The 26,945-nt window shown below is 41.0% G+C and overlaps 1 protein-coding gene across 5 annotated transcripts in view; it reads right to left on the bottom strand.

The window, feature by feature from the left end:
• The window catches only part of slc8a2b (solute carrier family 8 member 2b), a 106,819-nt gene that overhangs the window by 30,958 nt on the left and 48,916 nt on the right, over positions 1–26,945 (bottom strand). For all 5 annotated transcript variants that reach the window (XM_069718275.1, XM_069718277.1, XM_069718272.1 and 2 more), the window contains one exon: positions 12,934–12,997. The gene's annotated coding sequence lies outside the window, so the exon portion shown is untranslated. The remainder of the gene's footprint in view (positions 1–12,933; positions 12,998–26,945) is intronic.

Consider the following 26,945-nt stretch of genomic DNA (forward strand, 5'->3'; position numbering starts at 1 on the left):
TCAAGAATGAGACACGGTATATACGAGTGTAGGACCGACACACTCGCATCCTAAACGACGGAGCATCTCGTGGCAAAACAACATACGTGTTTTTTTCAGCGCCCTCCGTGGGAGCAGAGCACCAGTGACAGAGGTAAGGACCCCGTTGTCATGGTAACAATAATAGCCAGGTGGTTAACCATTAGTTGGGTCCGGGCAGAAAAACGACTTGGTTAAGCTTAGAAAAAGATTATGGTTAAAAAGAAGTTAGTTTACATATGTGATGTTAAACATGTTACATTAACTGCATGTAAATAAGTCAGTGTTATCTAATCTAAAAATCGAAGACATGAAATCCCCTTTTGTTGACTGGTAAGGAAGATATTCTATTTTTTTTTAATAAACCTGCAGCTACGACCTGAAGATGAGATGAAATGCTGATTGAATCTGATTGAATTGTAACCTGTCAGTACTGAGAGAGAAAAGATGATGTGGAAGCTCTGCGAGGCCGGCGGGGTTAAAACCTGAGAGTTGTGAAGCATTTGGAAAGAGCTTTGAGCAGTGACTCAAGGACATCTGCCACGCCGGGGTACTTAGAAAATGATCAGCCGTCTAAAACGCTCGTCTCAGGTCTTTTAAAACACAGGCAGCCGCTGTTGTGGCAGCGATGCACTTTAAAAAGGGAGACTTTTCTGCTTTTCTCAGTCGACTTCTGTCCTCTTCCTCTCTGCCCGTCACTCCCTCCCTTCTCTCGCACCCTCGTGTTCATTTCGCGGGCCACAAACACAACCTTGTAAACCGGCCTTATCACAGAAATTGTCCTTCAGATGGCTGCCGGTCATTTTCACTGTCACCAAAAAACAACCGTCATCCAAACTCCAGAAAGATGAAATTGTTGTACTTTGTGCGAGTGCAAGATACAGAGACAAAGACGGCGAGACACGGCAGGTGTCCTTCCATCAGGCAAACAAACAACTCAGCTGACTCTCTCTCTCCTTGTAGCACCTGCCCCTTCTCGCCTCCTTTTATTGTAAAGGACTATTTGTTCAATCTTTTAGCCGCTGCCGAAACATCGGTGGTCGAGGTTAAAAGTGTTTGAGACTTCAGGGCTTTAATCTGCAGATCAGAGGCCAAAAAAAGCCCACTTTGTTTAATGAGATCAAGACATGACAAGGACTTCTTACGCTGATGATCCTGTAGCCGTTATTTGTCTTTGAGAAGTCTGCAGCACAAAAATCGTTCTCTTCATTACGAACGTTTCACTTCTCAAATATTTCCCCTTAAAGGTACGAGACAACAACATTTAATTTCTCAAGACTTTAAACCGTCGTCAGACAAAATGTGCAAACTGACTGAAAACCAAGCAAACTGATATTGTTGACATTTTGGATTCTACATTGATTCTGAGCTCGTGTGTTTGCGTGTGTTTGTGTTCATGGTTTGCAGCCAGAATCAACGTTTGGTGCCAAAAGTAGTGTCCTCCATGTAGTGAGGCGGAAAGCACACGTGTGGAGGTTTGGGTCAGCGACTCGTGTGTTGTTTGTTTAAATCTTTCCCCGACCTTAACCAAACTAAAGTCAGAATTATGAAATGTTGTCAGTCAATATTATCTTTTTTTTTTTTTAATTTTTTTTATAAACATTTCCATTGTTGACATTATTTTCGAGCGATCCGGTGTGTATGTGTTGTGTGTCTGTGTGTGTATGTGTGAGTGGGTGCGGTGCCCTTTAGGGGAGGTGATGTCATCAGTGACTGGCAAATACACAAATGGAGGCATCTGTGAATCAGCAGGAGCTCAACGCACACACAGAAACATACACGCACTCATTTCTACCTTTTTCTCAGGTTCCCGCTCATCCTTCTTCTCCATCGGAAAGAAACGAGTGAATCAGAGGTGTGAAGCACCAAATAATCCCATTTGAGACACAAAGGTTTGCAGCTTCATGAGGACTTCTTTTCACCGTGTTCTTCCCCTCTAAACAGGCCTGTGACTCTTATATATATATATATATATATGTATATATACATATATATATATATATACAACAACTCAATGACACGTCCTGCAATGTGAAAGATAACTTTCTAGATAACTTTCTAGTGGAACTGCTGTATTTTAATGTTTGCAGTAATCATGTTCAAAAGCTGCCCAGAAATTATGTGGAGTGTTTTTGGCATCTGAAAGTGCTTTAAAGTTTCAATTCAGATTTGTTTGTCGTTGGCATTTGATGTCAAGTGATGTCTCTCGGTGGGGAATGAAGAAATTGGAGAGGATGCAAGGATAGTGTGTGTGTGTGTGTGTGTGTGTCTGTGTGTGTGTGTGTGTCTGTGTGTCTGTGTGTGTTTGTCTGTGTGTGTTTGTGTGTGTGTGTGTGTGTGTGTCTGTGTGTGTGTGTGTGTGTGTGTCTTTCTCTGTGTGAAGGTTCAGGGAGTACGAGACAAACAACACTTTGGCAACAACAAGTTGCTGCTTGGCAACAGTCAGTAGGTACATAGGCACACACACACACACACACACACACACACACACACACACACACACACACACACACACACACACACACACACACACACACACACACACACACACACACACACACACACACACACACACACACACACACACACACACACACACACCTAAAATGCAGCATCAATATAACATTAGCGCCTTACAAACTCAACAAATTTAAAGAAAAGTGCTTTTATGAAGTTTCAGTTGTTCCCAACAAACTAGTGAAGACAGCGTTGAGCAGCGTGCTGCTGCACTCACTAAAACGCTCGCATTAACTTTAATTTGTTTCATTCATACAGCAAAAGCTTTTCCCACAACTTCCACTAAGTGCACCAATGAACTAGAATGAACTGTGGACGGCCTCCATTACAGCGAGTCTATAAAGAAGAGGAGAATTAAGCGACGTGACCGAGGACACTCCTGAATGTGGAGGAACATTTCTGATATCTTTGAATTATTTATAGAAGTGAAGAGAAAGTTTGCAGTGAGTGGATCTTTGTAAATGACGACATAATTACATTTGGTGCTGCAATAGTTGATTTTTCTTTTTACCTTTCCACTTTCTCAACCATTTTCTGTTTTCACATACGATTTCTGGATCTTGGTGAGCCTGAAGTTTAACAACATACAAGTCAATGTCCTTGGTATTTCTAGGATTTCTGAGTACGTGATCATTTTCTTTCAAAATATTTTGACAAAAAAACATTTGCTCTCATTTATCATGTCTTTCTAGACTCTCCACTGGCACAGAGACAACCCATAATGATATTGAAGTCAGTGACTTTGACCTTTGACCTCATCTAAACAGTTCAAATTTGAAAAAATTTCCGCTCAAGGCGTTCCTGAAAAGTTGCATTCAAAGGCATGGGTGGGATTGACCTTGACCTTTAACCTTTGAACACCAAAATCTTATCAGGTCAACGTTGGTACTAAGTGAATGTTTTTGCCAAGCTTGATCAAATTCCCTTCAGCTGTTCTCCTGTCTATCTACGATAAATAAAACCCCCAAAATGATCTCTTGAGCTGCAGAACATCCCGTGATGCTGAACTGAGAAGTTTAACTCCAGTAATACATATACATATTAAAAACTCCTTCATTGTACAGTCCCTGGTGAAATAATTCTCACCGGATATATTAAAATATCTTTCCAGACACTGCGTTCAGTGCATCACCCTGCTGTTCTGAAGGCGCTGCAGGACGTGAGACAACAGTTGTGATAGGTCTCACTGTTTCACCGCATTAACTGTTAATTATCTCACACTCCAGAGAGGAGAGGCATTCAAACTTCATACAAACGCAGCCCTGATTTATACAAACGAGGCCGTTTGGTTCAAATTCAACAGCAACCTTTGTGTATTTTTCCCGGGGGTAAATTTGCTTGTAATTCAAAACACACAGTTAGTCTTGGGTGTTTAATAAAAAGTCACCGAAGCGTGAGGTTTCGCTTTTAATTTCAATTTTGAATGACGTAATTAAATTCAGACTGAAGCACAGTGGAGCTGCACGTCTTCATGTCTTCTCTGACTCGCCTCTTCTTCTGATTTACTCACTCTGTCTCTTCAGCGCTGCTCTCTCACTATAAACAACCATCCCATCTGCTGCCAGGATTTCTGCCATTCACCCTTTTACATCTGTCTCTCCCTCTGAGCTCATTTGCAGGTGACTTTATAATGAACAAATTGAGGTCAGAGGCAACGGACTGCGTGATCGTGCCTCTACATCCTTTAATGGAATTTCTATAAATATTGATCATGTTTTTACTGTCACTACTAACTATAATAACAGTATTTTGGTCTCCGGCTATGACACTTGCAAGGAAAAATACTCCTTTTACACCAAATTGTTATCAGTTGAACGACCTGGAACTAAAAGGGGGCTTATGGTTAGCTACTATCCCGTAAAAGATCAACAAATCCCACAAAGACCAAAAGCAGCTGTGCTTTAGTCTCTCTCTCAATAATCTTTGAAAACAGCTCAGATAATGTCTTTTTTAACAAACAAACAGGAGGAATTAGTGCATCTGTGGTCCAGTCATCACTCTGCATCTAAAACCTGCATGAAGGACACACCAGATGTTTATCCTGTTCTCCTTTTAAGCAACATCGTTTTTGCTACTGAGCACAGAAACTCAGAAGAATGGAGCATTTAAATTGTGGAAGGTTTTGGACGTTTGTTACCCGAACAGCATTTGAATTCAGTTCAAACCGACAGCGAATATAAAAGTGACCTGATTTAGCTCCTGCTTCGTGCTTTCAGGTTTCTTAACAGCATCTTTTTGTATTTTTTTTGCTCTTTCCTGCCATTAGTGGCCAACTTCACAGAATTTTAAACCTGATAACTGGATGTTTCTTCTCAAAATGCCACTTGAGAGTCATAGCGAGCATCTTTCATGCACAGAAGTCTGAACCTCGTGCTTTTTTAACAATGAATCAGATTGTACGCAGTTTCCAATCGAAGCCTCAAAGTGCTGCAACTGTGAGTTACGTAACATTTTCTATTGTGGGAAAAAAAGAAGAAGAATGGGACCCAAAAACAGCTCTATAGTACGCTGACCTCGTGTCCTCTGGGACTGAACCTCACACAATGAGGCACAAACAACAAGCGGTGGCCGACAAACACACTCTCCTTTCAACTTTCTCCCTCACACACACACACACACTCATAAGGATAAATTGAAGCTAAACCAGTGAGCAAATTGGTCTCACAACAATCATTTTCTTTGTGCCCGCTGAGCCTAGGTTCTCTTGAAGGAGACAATCAGTGTCAGTCAACGGAGTGGAGCGAGACAGAGAGTCGTGTTAAATCCCACCGACCCGCGACCACAAGCTTAGAAAACAGTGTGAACAGGAAATCTATGCATGGTCTCAAAACTGCTTGGAGAGCAGAAGACAGAAGAGAAAGAGTGTGACTGAAAATCACTTTCAAAGAAATGTCTGATACTCGAGCGGCTCTTCAGCCCCAAAGCTCCTGAATCCACCGAGTGATGCGGAATTCAACTCCTTTTAACAAATTATTTTTATCGATCGTGAAACCTTTTGAAAGTAAAAGCCGTTCCAGTATCTTCTCTTTCTTTGCCTCTGCTATTTTTGACGCCTCCGATATTTTCCGCTTTCCTCCGTTTGAGCTTGTCAATTTGTCTAATTATGTAATGTATTGTGCATTATGTAAATTATTTAGAATCACATCTTTTTAAGGTTTAACAGCTTACAGAACATCTCTCATATTCTCTCATATTTGAGTGACGGCTTCCCGTGTGATACGCAATTCAACATCATGGACAGATTTTTGACCTCGATGAGAGAAAACATCTGAATCCTCTGCTGCCTTTCAAGAGGATTTATTGAATTTTTAGGACGGAGAAATACACATCCACCTACTCAGCTTGTTCGGTGTGACTCAATCACGCAGTTTTTACAGTCATAGAAGAAAAAAAAAACATCAACCTTTTCTGATGATGTTCTACTTCTTCAGTGAAGAACTACAGAAGAACTTGAAGCCTTGATGATGCATAATGTACAGTAATTACTTTCATACACCACTCACTGCTTTTTCAAATCTCTCCCTGACTGACTGCATCACGAGTCACAGTAACATTATAAGCAAACCATATAAGCATCTGCTTACAATACAGGCTAACAGTACTGGTACACTGTAAGTCACTTCAGATAAAAGCACTGCTTGAATAACTACAATGTAAAAGCGGATGTGAAATCGGTGTATAAATTGAAGCTAAATAGGGCATGAAGGGAAAAATGTCAAGGAAGAAACAGATAGAGGCGGAAACAGAGAAACTGAGGCTCGGTTTGCATGTCAACTCGCCATTGTGGGTGTTTTTGTTTTATTGTATTCTGTTCTAAAGACAGTTTTAGACCCAAGGCTGCTGCCACACAGCGAGTGTGCCAGTCTTTCAATGCATTAAAGCCTGTTTTCTGTTTGTGGTTGTGGTTGTGTGTGTTTCCTGTGGGGCCCTACTGCAGTCAGAAACTGAGTCTTCACCTAAACTGCGGGTGTATGTGCATTTTACTTCATTGTTCAAGATCACAGAACAGGCAATTTTAGAGAACGGAAGATCTTAGCAATGAAAAACCTTGAATTTCAAAGTAATCCTCACTGGAGCTGTTTACAGTAAAAACATGCAGCGACACCACCGAGCTGCTGCAACAGAGAGATGAACCCTTGTTACAATCCTGCTTTGAATGGTGACTGAGCAGCAAGCCTGCTGAAACTGTAAGAGTGGGGTTGAGACCCGGGACCAAAACAGAAAAAGAATCCATCTTATTTTACAAATACTACACGAGATGTCGTCTAATTTTTGTTGCTTCATATCCGTCTTATTATATTCCAGGATCTGCAAAAACAACAGGTACGATTTTCTGCTGTGTCTGAATTTACTCGCCTGTTCATTCATTCACTACTCCCTGAAATAAACAAGATGAGACAACATGAGAAGGAGGAGATGAGGGGGAATCGTATAATATAAAAGTGGACTTGTGTACAGAACACCAGGAAATAGTTAAAGTTAATGCACAGCACATTTTAAATAACCTGGATTGTTTGTAAAAGTGCACTTAAGCTCTCTTCAGTCGGGATGAACATTACGTGGGCGAGCATGGAGATAAAATATTTACTTTGTAATTTAAGTCATCACTTGCAATTTACCGCTAATGATATTACAGGATGTGCTCTGTAATGAACTTCATCCTGCAGGATGAGTTGAAGGAGCGTTTTGCTGACATTACACTGACATCTAATGAGCTTTAAAAGGTCGTGATCTCTTTGATTTCTGTTGTCTGGTTCCCAAAAAGTTTTTCAAGTTGGTGTTAACGTGTTTCAATCCATCACATTAGTAAACCCAAACATTACACAGAGCTAATTCGAGAGAAAAATCAAGTAGAAGACGGATTTTCCCGCTGAAATAACTAAAAACCACAAAGACATTGTTCTGAATCTAAACTACAACAGGACCAGCAAGTCCCCAGGAAAACTGGAAGTAATTGGAGATGTAATTATTCCAATGCTGGGGTGAACAATGACCCACATGCACTCTCCAGATGGGAGTAAAATCACTACCTGGTGCAAGTTTCCTACTCTATTGAGTCACGGTGACTCTGAGTTTGCAAAAATTGCCGAATAAAAGCCCCTCTTGTTTTTTTACAGAAAAACATTTGCGACTTCATTTCACTTCTCTAAATCTTGCGAGTATTAAAGGATTACAACAAATGCAGGATAATTCCAGCAAACCCTCCATAAGCTACTGATTTAAAAATACAAGAGAAGAGCAGCTGATGCATCGGCAGCCAAAACAAACTCAAGTTCTTACGATACAGAAAGTGAGCTAAAAATCTGGATTTGCTCGTCACATCATTAACAACCACGATCTGATTTCATGAGCTGCACACAATGCGAGCAGCTTTTCACACGACAGCAGGGAACGGTGGAAGACTGTGACCTCCCCGAGGAGGTGAAGGTGTGCAGCCTGCGGCTCTTCTTCTAACAAATCACTGCGGCTGCTCCTCTCTCCTCTTGTTCACTTCCTCTTTTTGCAAAAAAAAAAAGAAAAAGTGATTTCAGTGATGAAAAATGCTCGCTCGCTCTTTGGACGTCTGAGGAACCGTTTGCATTCACAATCAGGTGACACAGCTCTGATGGATGTGTTTAAAAGAACAGAACGGAGATATGAGATTCATCAGTGAGATCCAGTGCAGGGATGTTGGACTGTCGCTGACAATAAAGGTGAGCAGAGAAAAAACAAATACTGTTGTGTAACAAACAGTCTAAACTTTATCAAAATGCCTACTTTATACTATATGCACTCTAAAAGTAATTGAACAGGTTGTGATTGATTCACTGCAGATTGATCACTAATCGAAGGGCTATAAATCAGCCAGACAACATGACTGATGTCTTATCAGCAGAGCGGCAGGTCCTTTTTCTATTTTACCTCACTCATTTAGATTTTAACCGCTAAAGCAGATGCAATTCTTATATTTTGAAAAACGTGTGTCCCGTTTTACAAAATAATAAAGAAACATCTTGACTTCTGCACTTCACTTGTCTCCAGACACGTCCTGTCCATTATAATATTTGTCTCTTCTTCTTGACTGAAGTGGAGCCCAGAGGTGAAGTCAATCAGAGACCTCAGTTTACAGCTGGATTCACCTCAGCAGCTGATTATTGTATAAATCCAGACTCACCTCTGTGTGACTCAAATCCACCTCAGCTTTCACCAAAACTATTGAAGTTACATTAAATGTCTTGGGTTTAGGTAGATGAGGCTTAAAACTAAATCCTTGATTCCACAGATCACTCTTTAATCTATAGTATTTAGTATATATAGTATATGTTCCTGTACACATTTTATTATTTTATATTATTATTTATTATTATTCACAATGATGGCTGAGTTTTAATTAACATCATAACTATAATGGGCCTGAAACACACACAAACTACACTTTACACAAATTAAATAGAGAATAGTTTGTTGTGAGAAATGTGTGCTTAATTGAAGGACAACCATCAGACTAACAAACAGCCGTGACGCCACGATTGTTCAGACTGCCGATGCTGCACATCTTCACCTTATCAACCCATTTATACTTCTGAAAGAAATGTTAAACAACACAGAGGGAATCCTTTCCTTCCTTTCTATATTGTTGATGCACAACATTGTAAAATTTAAAAAAAAAAATCTAAGTGCAGCTTTTCAAAACAAAATAACTTTTTGTTTTCTTCTAACCTCCCTGTTTTCTGTTTTGCAGTCAGTCAGTTTCACAAGTTGTTCAGCAGCGTACCTGAAGAGATGTTTTGTTTTAAGTCTTCACACCTGTATGGGCGCGAAGCAAATGCAGCGAAGCAAAGCCACATGAATAATTTAGAGACTAAGTTCCACTGAATGATTTCCACATTTATTGCCAGTTAAAACAGATGTCGCTGACAAGAGGGAATAATGATGTTGACAGTCTGTAAATGTGCCGCAGCTCCTCAGACTTGTACTACGAAGCAGGTTCAACCTACCCAGGATATCACAAAGCTGGTTAACAACTATTTCAAACCAGGGTTTCCCAGGAGGTGTTTTCAGCATCTGCCCAATCACAAACAAGGACAGGTGTACCGACAGCAGAGCGACATATTTCATTCATAGTCTTAGAAAGGTTCCCTCCTCGTTCCTCCTTCGCCTCTTTATTGCACAATTGGTGTTCCACCGTCCGTCTCACCGTAAGATGGAGGAGCTCTTTGCACAATGAAGTGATCTCTGAACTGTAACGATACAAAAGCAAAGTAAAGCTGATTATCAATGAAAAAAGTTAAAAGTAGTTTGAAAAACTTCATCAATTCTCATCTCCTCCTGCCCTGAAGCAATAGAGCTAACGCTGTAATACAAAATGAAATTAGTTCCTGAGACAGGAAGACGTGTCTTCACTCCCGCTGCAGGTGGGGGATTCATTTCTTTCCCTTTCTTTGAACTTTTTTGTTGAATTTGACATGCATATATCAAACTCTATTACGGTGTCGATGTAACAGCTAGTCTCATATCTGATCCATTAAAAAGCAGTAAATTGGGCACCTGAGGGAGCGGGGGGGGGAGGGAGGGGCTACTTTAGCAAAACTGGCAAATACAAAAAAGATAACGAGGAAATGGGTCGAGTTTATTCACTCCAATGATAAACAAGCACGTCCATCTTTCCCACTGACCCAAAGATCAAGTTTCCCTTGAAGAAATAATATAAAACACATCTTCATGGAAGAAGCCGAATCTTTCATTGAGACATTGAGAGTTCACCGAGTCCGAGTGTTGAAATAAAGACAATATGAGGTTTTAAAGACTCAATAATATAACACATAATGTTCCCGAACATTTTCAACCTCCTAAAATATGGTGCAATGTCCTGTTCATGTGCTCTCTATTACACACACACACACACACACACACACACACACACACACACACACACACACACACACACACACACACACACACACACACACACACACACTCTCTCTATGCTCTGGTAGTTCATTTAGCTGAGGCACACTTTGCTTAACTGCATCCATAAACACATCTGTCTGTGTCACATCTGGCTGATGAGAACCATTCAGCCGCACGCACGCACGCACGCACGCACGCACGCACGCACGCACGCACGCACGCACGCACACACACACACACACACACACACACACACACACACACACACACACACACACACACACAAATCATCCTGATGAGGTCTAGATGGTGAGTTAAAGGCCAAGGATGGATTTATGGTGTTTCAGACCCGACGCCTTCTAAAATTGAAAATGTGTAAAGTGTGTATCTGATTCGACGCCTTCATCCAACATCAGAATGACCTGGAGGAAAGAGGGTTTCTCCAGTTACCCAACCATCCATCAAGCCAATGTTTTCTGATTTGGTATCTTTTCTTAGCTCAGAACAAAAATGTACACACACTGAAGGGCTTGACTTTTAATAATTATTGTCCTTACTCGACTAACAGTCGGAGGAGCAGACAGCAGCTCTGCTGTCCAAGTTCGACATTATTTACGTTTCTCCGGACTCGTCTTCTGTCCCTCGGTGTCTGCGTGTGTCTCCTCGCCGCCTTTTCCGGGCGTCGGCTCGGGCGTTTTATCTTCGGACCAGCTGGCACACACTTTCAGCTAACGAGGACCGCGGGTTTCACCAACACAAGGACGCGGGAGAGAACAAATCTGTGGTTCAAGAACACGTCGTGAATCGGACTTTCTTTCTTTTTCTTTTTTTACAAGAATAAAGAATGAAGAATAACTTTAAGTAAAATCTGAAGAAGGTTTTGGTGAACGAGGCCCATCGAGGAGAGAGGTAGGGAAGGGAGCGTTCTGTACCAAGAGAATGATGGAGAAAAACTGCAGCTGTAACAGGATTTGGATTAAGAGAGACCAGAATAGATGTGTGTGTGTGTGTGTGTGCGCGTGCACACACACGCTGAACGTAAACATTAATTAACATTCAATCACACCACGCGCCCACACACACAAACAAAAAGTGGAGAAAACAATTCGCACAGCCGGAGCAGACATTCATGAATTATCTTCTGCCGACATATGGACAACACACACACACACACACACACACACACACACACACACACACACACACACACACACACACACACACACACACACACACACACACACACACACACACACAGATTATGAATACATAACTAGAACAAAGTAATACAAAGACACACACACATACACAAACAGTAATGACCCTCCAACGGCAGCCATTCATCACCGCTTGGCTGGGTTGCCTCGAGGTACAACTAATGAGCCATGACAGTTGCTCTTACCCAGAATGCATTGCTTTAGCCCTTCAAGCTCCTAGCGGTCTCTTGGTCATTGGCCGACACATATGTCCAATTGCGTGCTTGTGTGTGTGTGTGTTTGCACAGTTAATGTCTCTCATTTAATGTCCACATTTGACCGTTGACTTCACAGTGTTACATATTTGAAAGTAAATTAGAAAATGTATTGAATCTAACAATCAGAAAACAGGATTCAGGGACAGTCCACTTCGGTCTGAATCGCTCAGCTGCATCGTATCAGTGTCCGGTAAACATTTTACAAATGCAACCTAAACATTTTTTTTTAAGTCACTGCATGTCACTGAATGTTTCTCTCTTGTGGTGAGAAGCGTCCTGCAGGTGCAGCACACCGTCTCACTGATGATCTCATCTACAGAAACAGCAGCAGATCCTGTTCCTCTGTTTTAGTCTCAAGGCCTCTCCCACACACACACAGAGACATCAGGACATGATTAGTAAGACCACCTTTTCTGCAGGGAGAAGCTTCTCTGCTAGGTGCCAGATTTCTGAATAACAAATCTCATTGTTTCAGGCAATTAAAAAGTCTCTGGGTTCGCTCTGTCAACTGAGCTGCTGGCAGAACCGATCGGAGACTCGAAGCTCGTAAAGCTGCATTAGACTCATAAAGATTGAGACGCTGTGCTGCCAAGCAGGATCCAGTTTGCCCATCGGGGGTTCACTACGAGGTTTACAACTTTTGTAAATGTTATGCTGATGTTGATCATCAACGTTAGCTGCTGGCCAACTACCACCAGCAGGGGAAACAAAACAAAAAGAAACGAAATGGACAAAAACACGATCGGTTATCAAACTACAAGGTTTGCGTTACCCGTAAAAAAAAAGAAAAAGAAGAATAAACACAGCTAGTACAGAATCTAACATGAATAATGTCTGGAAACACACGGCTGCTTCTCTAATTTCACAAGCACAAGACTCTGTGAGGCTGCGACATGCTGCGGTTGAGGTGCACAGTGTGTGCTCAGCATTACACCATGTACCTCTCCTTTCCTGTCTCCTTTTGATTGCACAGTCTGGTCCAATTACACCAATCCCCATGAGGAAGTAGAGAATACGACGGAGAGCGAACTCACCCACTAGTCTCAGGTACTCCTTGTTCAGGTCTTGATCCACATAGAGCTGCTACTCACTGGGAGGCTGCAGAGGACGAGAGAGACAATAACAGGTGTGAGTCTTTTACTTTTGATGTTGTTTGAAACACTCTGCAAGCCCCCCCACCCCCACCCTCCTCCTCTCCCCTCCCCTAAGAGACACAAGAAACAGAAACAAAACCAAGCACAGTAAACAGCAAGCATTAATGTGGAGGATCCCAACAACAGCTGAAGGACAGGGGGAAAGGGAGAGAGAGGAACCGAGGACGACAGAAAGATAGGGGCGAACAAGAAGGGGTGAGGTTTGATGAAGTGTACGAGGGAGGGATATAGGTCAACGATCAGGTCTCATTTGTATAAATGTCAGTCAGTTGGGTGAGCCGTCCTCCCCAGAGACGGCTCGCGATAATGAGCACAACATTAACGCGCGCACACGCTTACGTGCGTTTATTTTTCACATAATAGCGGATGGTATGAGAGCAGAGGGACCGATGAAGGAGGAAGGTGAGACGTATCGGTGCGTTCATACATGATCTTAGTTGACTTTATTCATTTGTTCAATATCGGTGAGTTTGGAGTCATCCACTGACCCGAGCCAATCTATTTCCAACTTATGATGTAAGTCAGTTTTTAAGAGTGACTTGGAAAAATGTAATCTCAGTTTTAGTGCCCTAATGATTCACAAAGCTTTTTTACAGGCTTTTCCACCCAGTCTGCCATAAAGCTGTGGTGATAAAATGGACTTGTGATTTAAAACAAAAATTTTTTTTTTCTGCTTTTTGTTTGCAGGTCCTTCAGTGTTACAACTAAATATTGTACTTCAGCGTCAGGTGATCCCCAGAGGATGACTTTCACCTGTGAAAACTTCTACCTGGTCAAATCTTAAAGTAAAAATATTTTCAAGGTTATCAGCAATACTTGCCCTCAACAAACTGTAAATGAATTAAATATTAAGAGGTGAATTGTGTTTGTATTCAATCTCAGTTGGGGAGAGAGCTGCATGACACAAAAAAAACCAACAACCTTGTAAGTCAAAATGTTGAATCAGGAAAGATTCTTGCAGGTTGTAAATTTATTTTAAAAAAAAACATCTACTTTTCCAATACAATGAAGATACCAGAAACCAATTTCACAAGTCAGTAAAGATTCATGAACGCCTTCATTAATCTATTTTTCTATTCCTGATTATCAACCCATAAATACTGACCAGCCCGAATGAAGTTTGAATGAAAGTTTTGCAGCTATATTCTGAATAGCATCGTCCCTCTTGAAACAAATCATACATCGTTTGAAAGCCTGTAAACTATTTTCAGATACCAAAACCACAGCAATAAATCTTTACTTTCCAATGAGCCGCAAGGTCAACTCATCAAATACGACTCAGAGGACGGAGGACTCGTACTAAACACACATGAGAGGGCAGACTGGAGCGAACAAACACAAGTATGCACACATTACACGCACTATGTACATGACAATGGCACATTCATTCATTCATTCATCATTTCTATTAAAATGATTTAACAACATGGCTCAAGAGGATCCAAACAAATTCCCACACCTGGTGCAATGAAGAAGGAAATAAGCGGTGGATCTTAAAGGGATATTTCATCACAAAATATGTCAATTGTTTGAATAGAAAACACATAATTTTATTGGGTAAACTTTAAAGGAAAAACATTGTAATAAATACGTTTTATTTCTCAGAGACTCCAACTGTAACTGCTAAACTCAATCATCAAACCAAGTCTTAACTTTCAAACGTCCCAGGTGTGACAGGAAGTGAGGTCTGGATGAAATGTCCTTCCTCTCACACACACACACACACACACACACACACACACACACACACACACACACACACACACACACACACACACACAAGATCTGACGGTTTATTAGTTTGCTTGTAACCTCGGTAAACCCTGAATTTATTTTCATCTGAAAAAAAAAAAAAATCCACACATTAATTAATTATGAGCTCCCCGCCAGTGAGGCCCCCCCGTGGGGTGAAAGCATTGGGGTGGTGGAGCAATGCAAGCCGGGTCCCTGGGGGACAACAACCAGCTCTCGGGACGAGGAATGTGACCTCTCTGGTGGGGAGAGAGCTGGCGCTGCTGCCGGGAGGTGAAGCTGGTACCAACTAGATATAATTAGGTTCACCTCCACGCACAACTCTGGCATCGGAAACCAAACTCCTGCAGGGGAGCTGGACGCTGTCCTTTACCGGAGTTACAAAGGTTACGAAGTGACGAGAGAGAAACCCGGAGGTGAGTGATTGGAAGTGTTTTGCTTTCGGACTTTTGTATTCGTCACGGACCGGCCACAACAATCTGAGCATGAGCTGGTCCACGAGTGTACTTGGTGCCAGAACTCTTGAGGACGAAGATCAATGATGGACTTTGTGTTGTTGCCTTCTGATCTGCGACTGTATGTTCTTTGGTCATTGATGATATTTGCGGATATGAAAAGTTGCGTGTTATGTGTGTAAGTTAAGTCTTTCGCAATCCTCTGTTGTGTCTGTCAATGTGTAGAAAAAGCTGCGACCTTGTCCGTGACACTTTATCAAACATCAGATTTGCTGCCCTTCTCTCCGCCTCGTTCTTCTTCGCACACAGCTGTAGCTGACATAAAGGTTGGCGCCCTCTCTCCTATGAGCTGTCTCTCTAATCGCTTTCATTTCTTCCTTCCCTTCGTTCCTCTTCTACAGACAGTGATGTCATTGCCACTCTTGTTTTGTCCTGACCTGCCCTCTTTCCTTCTCTTCCTGTAACACATCTCACTGTGAAGGTCCAATGTTGAAAATAACGTCCAATACAGAAAAAAAAAAAAAAAAAAGGCTCATTCCCTCCATTGAGTTTTTCGATTTTTTTTTTTTTTTGCAACACAGACAATGTGTTCTGCAATCTATCAGAACTGATCTTGTAATCAGTCTGAATGTTGGTCACCATGGCAACAAGGTCTGGAAATATCCTGAAACAAAAAAAATGGTATTATATTTCAGTAACATGTTTGTGTGTGCTTGCAGAGAGCAGCGCGGAAAAGTCGGGAGTGAAGTCATTTTCAGGAGGAAATTATTTCTTCTGGCGCGACGCTTCACGATTCCACAACAATCTCTGTCGTTGCAAAATAAATCAGAAAGTCCAAACCAGCATGAGCCGAAACATTTCAAACATGCTCCTCTTTCACTTCAACAAAACATCAGCATCAACTTACAAATTCTGGTGCGCCTCGTTATTTTTATGCTTTTCAAATTTCTACCGTAAAGCAAACTGAAGTGAAGCTGCTGAGCCGAGACACGACATCACCTGCAGCTTTTTAAATAAAATATACAACTCAATAATTGCTTGATTGTCTTTCATAAGTCATCATTGCACTGTTTAAGTGCCCTGTCTACTTCCCAGAATGCCTTTCAACAACCACCAGATGACGTGTCTGGGCCGAGAGACTTTTAAACGTGACGTCATTCGCTGGTTTGTGAACTGCTCTTCTGAAGCCACGATTTTGGCTATTTTGGAGTCAGAAGTGACCATATTTGGACGAGCAGGGGAGGAGTCGGCGGCGACACTGTGCCTGTCCACCTATAAGCTGAAACCTGACTGCACCTCAGACCTGTCAATCAAACTGGCACGCTCCGAAACTTACCGCTTTATTAAGGCCTAATATCTCATTAGTAATGGGAATATTTTGGTATAGACTGCCAGAAAACTAATAAGAAGGAGCGACCACTGCAAATGACATAATGACTTGTGGAAAAAATATATACAGTATATAATATATACAGTCTATGGTTTGGAGCAGGTCTTGGATACCCCGAGAGAAGTAAGTCGCCCATTAATTGGCAAAAAAACCTCCTCATTTTGCATAAGGACATTACAGTTTCCACGGCACCTGCAGGCTTTTTTTTTTTAATGCAAATAGCCTTGAGGTTGAGAGGATGTTGCGAGACCATGAATATTTAATCTGCCATGCAGCCAGTTCTCAACAGTATGAAGAGACATATCTGTGGAAACAAAATCAGTGTGTACGTTGAATGCAAATTTTAACAAGCTGCAGAGAACCGAGTTTCCAATAAAAAAAACAAAAAGTCAAGCCTCACACTTTTCTCAAAGGAAAAGCTCAATATTATGAGAAATGATCTTGAGAAAAGGCCAATACAACGTAAAGAGTGAAACAGCGAAATAGTTTGCCTGGTTCTGTCAATAAAACCTGGCAACCATTTCATAGAGGTGACATTAGAGGTGTATAGAAAAACATGCTTAATCATAAAAATAAAATAAATCAGGGCATTATATCATTATATATACATATATATATATATATATATATATATATATAATGCCCTGATTTATTTTATTTCTTGCAGAGAGTTAGAATATTATATATTCTGTTCACCACAATCTACATTTGTGACAAAAACCTTTTAAAATATTTCACCGTATCGCCTAAATCTCCACATTAATCTTTCCTGCCTCCTCCCTCAAGGTTTTGCTCCCTAAGTAGCTTGAACGCAATAAAAAACATGAAAAAAAAAAAAAAAACAATTAAATGAAATCCACTGGGTAAGAAAATAATAGCCAACTCTCACTGGTGCTATCAGCAACTTTTCTAGCGAGCTACAAAAAAGGTCACGAATTTGCTCATTAGAAATAGCTGCAGCCTCGGCAGTTTTGGCGAGCGGTGCAGTCGAGCCTGTTTTCACCACTTTAGTTCTTCTGGAGCTTTCACATCTGTGGCCTTTTGGCCAGCAAGTGAAAGGCATTTTGTCAGCTCTGCCGGTCAGAGGTAACATATCAACATTAGTGTCAATATATAGTTGAACCCTTACGAACTATAATAACAATGCAAAACACACCTAGAGGCCTAGGCCTTTTTGAAGCTTTTTCAAAGGTATTTCTGGCAATATAAACCCATTTGAAAATAATTTGTATGTAATCAAAAATAAGGGTCTAAAAGACTGTAACAATAATTCCTCAAATCATCTTTTGAGATATATTAAAAATAAATCCGCAGTTTGGATTTAAAATCCTGCAATTTCAAATTGCAAAAATTCAATACAGCAATAATAATATCAGTCTGTAAACAGGTGTTTTTAGTTTTTTTTTAAACAGATTTTTGTAAGTGAAACCAGAACTGTCTGTAATTGGAAGGATAGAGAACCACTTCAGCAGCAGAGCCATAAACGTTCAACCCTGGATATAATCAATATGTCCAGGTGACATGTTTGAAGGTGACTTTGAAACATTTTCTGTCATCTCTTTCCACATCTGAATGGCCGCCTAAATCTAAACGCAAACACTCGCAGCAGACATGCAGACGGATATGTGACTGCATCGAGCATTGTGATCACTTCGAGTTGTGACGGTTTAGAAAAGACAGGCGGGAGAATAGATTGAAGAGAAGAGACAAGCGTCCGTACAGTATATCCGGTCATGATGCAATTGTGAAGGCCATAAAGTGTCACTTTGAAAACACTGGAGAACTCTTGACCCAATTTATTTGAAAAACGTCCGGCCGCAGGGCGACAGGCGAAGGGCCGAGTCCTGCAGAGAAACGGAGGCTCGTCTCAGTCACGGTCCTGCACAGAGGACGCCAACGTGATGCATTTCATTCATTTTTTTCCTGACAAGTCTATTGGATGGAGTCTTTTTATGAATTTGTTCCCTCTGCATCGACCCGTGGTTGGTAAATGTCAACAGCAGTGTTGACATCGAGTACGAGTGAGAAAGGGCTGCAGCTGCAGTAGCTTTTTGCACATTTAAACTAAAGGCACTTTCAGACCAAGTCAAACACTCGCCAGCGGAGCGAAACACATCACGTTGTCAGGAGAACGCTGAAAACAAAACTTCACTGACTAGTAGGCAGTCTTGAAAAAGGAGGTCACCAGTGTTTTAACGTCACACTTACAGAGGAACCGTAAGTAATGGCTGCTTTCAGCACAATGACGTCTCCATTAAGCAATATTACACCAGAGGGTGTGTTTTAACGTGTTTATTATTATTATATATATATATATATATATACACATAAATATATATGTATAGCACACCCTTGAGAATATTTTGATTATACAAGTTACCATCTAACTAAAATATTTAACCTAAATGTGTTCATATTGTGGAGCAATTCGCTCTCAAAATACGAAACGTTTTTGTTCGTGTGACCTCCGTTTCCATGGCAACACACGGGGTATGACTACGAACTGGACAACAATCTGTCGCGTCAGTATAGGAGCGAATGTAACGTATGCAATGTTTACTACTCCAGGAAGTAGTCCAGCCCTTAGCAACGACCCTAGCAACGGAGAGGATTTCTAGTCCGTTTTCTTGCTTTCTAGAGATGGTTTCTCAAACTGAATAAATACAGAACATAGAAACACTAAACTGCTCAGCCAGCTCAGTCTAGTTTGAACTAAGATATCTGATGAACAAAGATATCCATGGACTCATGTGTGTTTAAGATTTTAGCATCACCAAACCGGTCCAGCTAGCCGCCGCTAGGATTGTAAGTGCACGACTATCCGTGGTGTTACAATACGGGTGCTCGGGAGCGACCAAAAGAGACCTGATTTCACCAAATGGGTCACATTTAATATGTCAAGTAAAAACATTATATTGAATATTATATGAAATTCAATTCTAATCATATATTCCCCTTGAGAAGGTCTATGTGTGCTTTTTCTTAAAAATATGTCACATTTGAAGCTCATCAAGCTGCAGCAGAGTCCGGCGTCGGAGCCTCGGGCCCAAATCACACACAGCTTCTTACATCTATCTGCATTTTAAGCAGCTTTCTGGTATAAATCTCATAAAAAGACCATTTCTGAGTTCTATTTTTCTCACAGAAGCTGAATGTTTGGGGATTTTCTCCTGCTCTTTTCTGCAGAGTCGCCGGAGAGAACAACAGATGCCAGTTGGCAAAGCGGAAGCCACAACTTTTTATTTTTTCATGACTTGACTACAGATTCTGCAGACAATACTAAATTAATGCTGACAAAAATAATTACAACATTTCTCATTTTTAGAGAGCTGTGGTGACGAGAAGTGCTCCTCATTTCACAAAATTACACGAAGCTGTAGCTCTGCCATTGTTCTCCAGTGAAAAACAAATGCTTAAGTGCTTCTATCAAAGACAAACTGACATCACTGGTTAAGGAAGAGAAAAGCCTTTCAGCTTCACAAGGTCCCCTCTGTAACCTCACTTCATTACACTGTAGGAGGACTGTCCACAACAATTCAGAGCAAACTAGAAATCAGAAGAAGTATCAGAGTAAAAAAGAAATTGGGAATCAGGAAAACTTGCAAAGGCTTCTTTTCAAAATAAAATTATGATATTCATAACAAGTCTGGTGCTGTAACAACCTGTTCTGTTTGGACCAAAAAAATATGTAAGCAACATTTTCAACTTTACATAATTAAAGTTATTTGAAATTGGTTTTGTTATTTCACTGTCAGCACACTTCCTGGAAAGCTACAGGCTAAATACTGTTTTGTCTAAATAATTACATGTAAATAATGAACTGAATATGATTTACCTGTTTGTTGTTATAAAATTCATATTTCGTACACAGCCGGCATTCATGGCCTCATTATCTCTTACATAAAAATGATTCCAAAGAGTTCAGTGCAGCGAGGTATTAAACCAGAAAATAGAAATGACTGGTGTCAGATCAGTAGTCAATATAAGCACATTCCCTCAGTGGAGGTATGAGAACCGGTATTAGGAATATAAAAGCCGTATTGCTGTGTTGAACATTGTGTACAAACAAACAAGAAAGTCCCACAAACTCCAGCATCCATCTCACTGTGAAACCTCACATCCAGGAATTACTATGAATCCCGGGGTAGTCATGACGATGAGGAGCGAGGACACGCTACGATGAGCAGGATAGTTATATGAACCACATCAACCTCTTGTTTGTGCAATGAAGGGGGAACGTCACCGCTCCGGAGACTGATTTTTCTTTTCTGCCTCGACAGATTTCTGCATCCAAACACTCGACCCTTTCATTTTCTCTCTCTCCTAATTACGTGGTGTTTGTGCATTCATGGGGAATTTCTCTCCTTTACAGTTTCTTTTCCAAATACAATCAGCTTCTATCCCTCTTTCCTAATCATGCTCATGTATTCTCTCCTCCATAATTACACTCTGTTGTTGAACCGACCTATTTCTTCCTCGTTCTGTGTTCGTGGTCCCACCGGGCTGCCCGGCCTCTTGTCCCCTCTGATCACGCTCGACACTAATCAAATTTGTATGCATATTTATTTCTGAAGAGGGTTTTGAGGATCACTGGCTGGACCAGTTATTTTCTTACTTCATTACAAACAAACACAGTTTGCAACAAAATCTATATACATATATATATATATAACTACATTTCCTTCTTGTTTCTGTACATTATTATTTATTTTTTTTACGGGTGTGTTAGGTCATTGGAGCAGCCAGCAATGACAGAAGGAGGAGGAAGAGGAGGAAGATGACAGTGGCTGTATGCCTCCTGCTTCTGCTGTGCTCCCCATACCTCCAACTGTTAAACAGGCAGATCCAAAACGGGCTGTTAGATTCATTGGATCTGGACCAAAGGAAAAAACAAAACAAATCTCAACGTGTTAGTTTGATTTTGGTTATGTTTATATTCGTATTGATTTTTTTCCCAGACGATACCAGGAAAAAAAAAGTCGAAGTGACTCAGCAGGCGCCTCTCCAATTAAATTCAATTCAAATATTTTTATGAGTGCAAAATCCACTTGTAGAACGGTCCCGATACTATTTAAAGCAAGAAAAAATTAATACTGACAAACAAGTAAAGATGAAACGAAACGAAAATGAGAAAATTAAAAAAAAAAAACAATAAGAGAGGATGTGAAGGTGTAAAACAATCACGCTGTTAAATCCTACTGATCCCGAGTCAGTGAGCGACACATTAGGGAAGAAATCTGCTGAGAAGCAACTTTTAACAAAAACACAACGGTGAAAGATGAAAGAAATGAGGTGAAGTTGATCGATGGGGACAAACATTGATTATGGATTCATGGATTAATGGGTGGATGGCTGGATATTGATGGACTGATAGGTGTATTGTGTATTATGGATTATAGATTGATTGAGACAGAGAAAGATTGAGATTGAGAGGAGGAGAGAAAGAAGTATCTGAACCTGAACGATCCTGCACACTTTGTTCTGCACTTGGTCTTCGTCCAATGTAGGAAAGATTGAAAAATTACTGTCTGCCTCCAGACTGTCTTCCCATTCGTCCCTTAACACACACACACACACACACACACACACACACACACACACACACACACACACACACACACACACACACACACACACACACGCACACACACACACACACACACACACACACACACACACACTCCTGAATAATTTAAACCCACTACTTCTCTTCCATACTAATCTGTCGCCTCCGCTGCTTCTCCATTTGCACACAGCGTATTTGTGGATATATATGTTTGTGAGTTAAACTGCATGTCTTGAGTGTTTCACTGGTGTGTGTGTGTGTGTGTGTGTGTGTGTGTGTGTGTGTGTGTGTGTGTGTGTGTGTGTGTGTGTGTGTGTGTGTGTGTGTGTGTGTGGGTGATGCGTGTGGGCATGCAGTGTTTGTTCTTCGTGTTGTTGTTGTTGTTTTCGGGTCTCTGCAGTGGCAGGCTCTCAGAGCGGCTCACAAACACACGGAGACGACAGCATTTCAACCGACGAGTAGCTCGGCTCTGCAGGAAGCCGCCCACTTCTGCTCGGCATTCAAACCTCGGCAGCGTGACAAACAGCACGGAGCCGCTGGCTGCCCGAAAAACACCACAACTGCTCTGAAGCGGACGGAGAGGCTTTTGCTTTTTGGAAGTTGCTGCACGGTCCAAAAATTCATCCCCACTATTGCAAAAAACAAAACACTGCCAAATATTTGCTGGTCAAGCTTGTCAAGTTTTCTTTGTGATATATCGAGCGGTGCTGAGAATTTCCTTGTGGTGGTGCGTGGCACAACGTCTTGATCAATGTGTAAACAGGGACTCCTGCAATTTAGTATTTTCTGTATTTGCAATTGCACAGATGTACTTCAAATGCCGACTGCAGTACATGCAACTCGTGTGCGGCCAAAATATTCTGAACAGTGTCAAATAAAGGGTTCTAATATCAGATCCTAACAAAAAAGTTTAGACCGTGTTTCCCCTTCGTCGAGTCACGAATCTGCAACCAACTAAAATGTTTTCACTGCGATTCAAACTGATTTCGATGTTAGTTTCTACCAACAGAGACTCACAGGTGTACACGTGCACTTTTCTGTTTTATTCTGGTTCACGATTCTATAAAGTGTCACATTCACAATACAACAATAATAACAGCCGCTCCGTTGTTGTCATGGTAACGGCAATGAACACGAGGGTTAACGTTGTGAAATGGTTGTGGATTCGGTTATGTTTAAGGGACCCACTTGGTTAGGTCGAGGCAAAGATCTTCATTTGGGTCAAAGTACGTTAGTTGTGTCAGTGTTGATTTTGTTTTCACGTGGGACACGAACAGCCTTTTTGAATTGTTATGCATCATACGTAGACCTCAAGAGCTGTGATTGGTCCATTTGGGCTGCGTGTTTCAGACGCAGGTTTGATGACATTCATGATCATGGAGCTTTCTTTGTTTCACCTGCATGGTCTGCAAATTAAATTTTAAAGCAAATCTTCTTGCACCGCTCGGTATTCTCCTTTTCAGTTATGCTACTCTACATATTTTATGCGAGAAGGCCATTTGGGATGCAAACTTTCACCCTTAACCTTCACTGCTGCTCTTAATGAAGCCAATTAAAAAGATGAAAACGATTACTTTGAGAGTATAACGACACATACTGTTTATCCAATCTCGTGGCGGTGCTGAAAACATTTTCAACATGTCCAAATATGATGTGTATTTCTTGAAACTGCAGGCTTCGGTCTTCGCCTGCGGTCACGACTGAGAGGCTTCGATATCTCATAAAGGATTTGACTGACACTTACAACACGGAAGCTGAAGGCTCAGTGTCTGCTCCTCAGGAAACCTCTTTCTGTGTGAGTGAGGCGGGCTGACATGGCAGATTACAAAAAAAAAAAATCTGTTCAGGTGTGCAAATGACTTTGTGGTTCTTAACCCGGCAAGTCATTTCAAATTCAAGAAGTTGGAGTGACATCACGGCTGACAGGGAGACAAAAAAAGCTCACAATGTGGTGCATTGTTGTGAAAGTAGCTCGCTAAAAGTGAGAAATGAACAAGTGATGTGTGAGTCCCGTCTGCAGGGAGCTGTGAAGACTGGATGCTCCTGTTCCTGCTGGAGCGGAGCCTCCTCCTCCTGACGCCTTTTCTTTGTAGGATTTATCATGCTGTGCTGCATGTTAATGATTTAATGCACAGGAGGAAGAGTGTGGCGTTCAAGGTGTGAGGGTTGAGGCGGGTGTGTGTTTCCTCTGACAGCAAAGGATGGGGTTTGGGATCTCACATCATATCAACGGTCAAATCTTAGGATTAAAAGACGTTGCCTTGCTCTAAACGTTCACATACTGTCAGGTTGAAAATCATTTCGCACAACTTTCTGTCTGGAAACTGAGTCAGTTTGACGAGTGGACTTTGCAAAGTAGTTGTTAAAAGATGAGATTCGGCTACTAATCCTCGTCATATATATATATATACTGGTTATTCATTTAATCAAAACACCTTGTGCTGCATTAACCACTATGAGTGACACCTGGACGATCACTTCACAGGTTGCATGACCTGAAAACAGAAACTTTCTCCAAATTTGAATTCAATTGTTTCTGATGGAGGAAAGTAAACATAGAGAGAATAAAGGCAAATAAAAAGACAAGGTAATTCCATTTTTTCTTTTTAGTTTGCCGGTAGCTTATATTTCATTGCAACACAAACAGACTAACTATTTCTTTGCAGTGTTCTGGAGGGAAAAACTTGGTTGAAGCCTGAAGTGAGAAAACCACATTTGTTCAGATCTGAATGTGATCAAAGAGAATGAAGAGGTGTGAAGTCAACTGACAACCATGACAGAAAGTCATCCGATTCTTTTTTATTTTGAGATGAAATCGGTGCAATAAGATATGATTAAATGGAAACGAGATGGGTGTGAGACAAGGTAACTGAAATACTTTAATTAAAAGACAGGTGAGTCCCTAAACATAACTCGGAGGGGACCCACTGGCTTCATTCTCAGCTGGACGATAGAAAAAGGAAGCTGCAGCTGGGGAAATATGAAGGAAAGATGCTGAGGATGAGGAAAGATTAATGGTTGTTATGGGAGTGAGAGAGAGGAGGGATTTAGCAGCTTCATGGGATGATGGACAGATTTGTGACATCAGCACTTTGTAGATGAGAACTGATCTACGCTGGGACCACCATGATCAAATGAGATGCTGGAAATGCAGAGGAAAAACACGATGGAGATGAGAGCATTGGGAGGAGGGAGGAAGATAAAGAGTGTTGCTATTTATAATCTCATATCAAACATTAATAAAAAAAATAAATAAACGATTACATTATAATTACGAATAGTACTAGTATTCGTATTCTTTGGCAGCAGTAGAAAAAGACTGTGTTTTTAAGGCATTATATTACTTCCTGTTGACACAATTCCTACCGTATTAAGCAAAGAGCTTCACGGAGGAAACATAAACAGCTGCTCTGGAGTAAATCGATGACACAGCTTAAAGCCGTTATGTAAAAAATACAGAATATTAAAAATTAAAGAGGGCCAGGAAAGAGTAAACATAAATCTAGTCGCGGGCCAGATTAGTATTGTACTACAAAATCGGTCGGATTACAGTGGGACTAAAAAGCTCCCTGAGATCTGATCCCGCTTTCTGCTCAACACAAATGTGATAATGTGTGGTGATTTATGCAAAATGTAAACAGAGTGTCTTTTGGTTGGTATTTGGGAAATTGTGAAAGTGATTGCAGTGTGTTGGGGCAGAGCGGCTCCCAGATGGCTGATTTGTGAAGTGGATGTGAAACCGGGACTGCACGTGTCGGTACACAAAAAGTTCTGACGAGCGACGAGGCTCGAATTTAATCGTACAGCAGCACCTCCCGCTGACATCTGACAGGTGGAAGTCACGTCATCCTAAAATTACACGGTGGACGAAAAAGGCATGAGCTAAAGAAGTCGGTTCTCAAATGTTTTATGTTGTCTTTACTGTACAAAACATAAACTGATCGAAAACCCACCGATGGATCGATGGTTAAATCAACCGTTATTTGCTTTTTGTAGATATTTTAGTACAGATGTATATGTCAGCTGATAAATAACAAGAAATCTTAGCAAAGGAAGGTCAAACAATGAGACTCATTTATCTTGTTTGTCAACTGGGGAACAATTACAAGCAGGGATGGGGCATGAATTTCGAATATTCGTTTAATCTCCAAAATCGATTAGTTCATGCAACTTTCGTTCTACCTTATTTCACTTTCTTTTTTTTTTACTGGCGAATATTAGAAGAAAAATCGAATAGTTTAGAGCGAATTCTTTTCGTTTTAAACGGTAACAAAAATCTTTGAAACCATTGAAAGATAAAGTAATTACTCTATTTACTTTATTGACCTGCATGACTAATTTGAACATTTGTTCTCGGCCGTTCGGTTTCATCTGATGTTATGCCATGCAGTTAAGGAAGACTTTTACCAATAAACCTATTAATCACTACATTATTATGGTGATTTGCCTTTTGCAGTAGTTACAGTATCTCCCTTGTGTCTGTTTGGCAAAATAATAAACTGCATTGATGTGACATTAAACCCACATTAGCCGAGACACAGAAAGCGTTGGACTCCGCCCTGCAGGCGAGGTCAGCAGCATCAGTCATCATCTCGCTGGCCCAAAGAAAAAAGTGCCATAATTGACATTTACAAGACATATAAGCTGTCAAGCCGTGGCATACTGCATGGAGGGAAGGAACCTGAATCAATTCTTTATGTTTGCTTTTCACACCTCAGATAATAAAGAG

The sequence above is a fragment of the Brachyistius frenatus genome, unplaced genomic scaffold (assembly GCF_029030835.1).
Source record: "Brachyistius frenatus isolate BFR_SWC_R1_liver_20210118 unplaced genomic scaffold, ASM2903083v1 Contig_189, whole genome shotgun sequence".
Classification (NCBI taxonomy): domain Eukaryota; kingdom Metazoa; phylum Chordata; class Actinopteri; family Embiotocidae; genus Brachyistius; species Brachyistius frenatus.